Source organism: Pollicipes pollicipes, unplaced genomic scaffold (assembly GCF_011947565.3).
Source record: "Pollicipes pollicipes isolate AB1234 unplaced genomic scaffold, Ppol_2.1 Scaffold_6686;HRSCAF=7923_pilon_pilon_pilon, whole genome shotgun sequence".
Classification (NCBI taxonomy): domain Eukaryota; kingdom Metazoa; phylum Arthropoda; class Thecostraca; order Pollicipedomorpha; family Pollicipedidae; genus Pollicipes; species Pollicipes pollicipes.
Window position 1 is genome coordinate 17,611,923 of NW_023596921.1, and position 2,588 is coordinate 17,614,510.

A 2,588-nucleotide genomic window follows, 5' to 3' on the forward strand; every position below is an offset into this window, starting at 1 on the left:
CTGGCGGCGGCGGACGGCTGGTCACGACAGGACACAGACACAGACACAGACAAGACACAGACACAGACACAGGACAGACACGACACGGACACGGACACGGTCACGGACACGGACACGGTCACGGACACGGACACGGACACGGACACGGACACGGACACGGACACGGACACGGACACGGACACGGACACGGACACGGACACGGACAGCGGCGGCTGGGCCGCCGACACTGAGGCGCCTCTGCGCTGCTTAGCCTGCATTTCCCACAAACAGGACGAAGATGACACGTAGCATGCGGTCTCTTGTGACAACGGGAAGTCTGTTCCGGCTCAGGACCGCATGCGACAGGCAATAATGGTCCGATTTTATGTGAGAAATACATATTTGGTCGCACAAGAAATGCTGACCCCGAAAACGATGACGTCGTGCGACGGACTTACTAGCCACCAGATCGGGGTTTTAGCCAGGTAAACACGTGAGAAAAGAACAATAATTATAAACGGGGGCGGGGTGACAGCCCTTAAAGCCCCGATTGTCACGTGCGCCTGTCACACAAATTGTCCACGACGAACTTTCAGAAAGCACGATAAACTAGACTACTCCTCACCACCATATGCTGCATCTTTCCTAAAACGCGTTTGCTTACCCCTTCCTCCCCTACCTGTCAAGGTGTTAGCGAGCGAAGTCTGATGATTGCTACCATCAAGTGGATTCCTCGAGAAGCTTACAAATGATTTTTGTCAGAGTCAGCATAAAGGACGGCCGCAGCACAGATAATTTTCACTGACGCAGCAGCAGAGTCCGGAACAACCATGACGTACGGCGCGGCTGCAGTAAATCCGTGGTCGCGCCGCATGCAATTTTACAGCCCCTGCAACGACCGAGCCGGCCGTCTGTTATGGGGGCTTACAAGGGATTGGGACCCTATGCACCTGTGATCTCCTTCTCGGCTGGCTGTCTGGACGCCACCAACACCTATCTAACGGGCGCGTCGGACAGTCAGCCGAGGCCGGGCTCCTCGCGAGCGGTGGCCGGTCGGACGGCGGCCTCGCCGCCGGCACCAGTCCCGCCAGCGTGGCCGGCCGGACGGCGCCTCGCCGCCGGCACCAGTCCGTCTCCACCAGTCCTCCGCAGGCTGGCCACGGCCGGGCTCCTCGCGAGCGTGGCCGACCGGACGGGCCTCGCCGTCGGAACACAGCCCGTCCCAACCAGCCCGGCCAGCAGGGCTGGCGACCGGCAGGGCTCCTCGCGAGCGGTGGCCGACCGGACGGCGCCTCGCCGCCAGCACCAGTCCGTTCCCCGCCCGCGTCGCAGGCTGGCCGCGGCCGGGCTCCTCGCGAGGCGGCGGACGGCGCCTCACCGCCGCACCAGTCCGGCCCGCAGGCTGGCCGCGGTGGGGATCTGGACGGTCCTGCCTATGCTCGTTGACGGCATGCGAGTTGGGGTGGGGCAGCGAGACGCGACAGTGCGCCGTACGGGTCGGCCAGTGCCTTGACGCAGGAAGTTCAGTTCGCCAGTTGGTTCAGTAGCTAATTTAATTCAGATAGACCGTCCCCTCTGCTATAAATGAAGCGGGACTGTGATAATAGGCCCGGAACCGTTCTCTCGCGTCTCCAGCTGACAGCGGCAAGCCCAGCTGGCGAACAGGTGGCTCAGCTGAGCCCGTACCCATCTCTGTCATGTACTGAGCAGCAGGTGTGACAACAGGCGCGCAAGTGCACAGTTGGTTCACTTGGTTGTTCACCGGCGCCACATCACGGCAGCCGTACCCCGAGCACAGCTCTTCCTGCTCACAAGAACGCCTCACGTCGCCCGTCGCCCGGCACTGATGAGCCCGTGCCGGGCGGCTGGCGCGTGACGCCGTCCCGCGCCCGTCGGACCGCCTGCCGTCAGCGCCCAGCGTCACGGCCCCACCCGCGCCCCTCATCCGTCACGTCGCCGCGGTCCACGACGCGGCGTCACGAGCGGGCGTCCGCGTCACGCCCGCCAGGGGTGACAGCGGCGTGCCGTCGGGTCGAGCTTCAACACGAGCAGTCCGCCTTGGGAGCGCTTCTGCGGCCTGGGCTGGCTGTTTAGCCACTGGGAGGGCCCGCTGTTTACGGAGCTGGGTCGGCCACTCATGACAGAGCGCGCCACATATTAAGAAGAGTGTTAACGTCGAGCGCTGTTTCAGGTCGGCACCCCAGCGCGGAATGAAAAAAAACGCGAGAGAAAACAACTCAACCTCTGTAAATAGGGAAATTCGGAGCACACAAACAGACACTTGAACCGACCGCCCAGCAGACACAGAGCCAGGCAGACGGAGAAAAGAGGCGGCCGCAGGCGGCCGGAAGGAGGGCACCGACCCACAGCCGCCGTTACCCGGCCTCGGCTGCGCAGCATCTGTGGTTCTGGCGGCCGCGTAAGGTCAGCCGCTGCCCGGGCGCCAAGGCTCACAACAGGTGGCCGGCCGCCGAGCCACCGTAACCAAGCGGTAGGCGGGCGGTGACGGCGCTGCCACCGACCACACGGACGGCGTCACACGCCGGCCGCCGGCACGGCTCGGCGACCGCACCGTTCCAGTCACCGGGCGGCGGCCGGCCAGCTGGCGA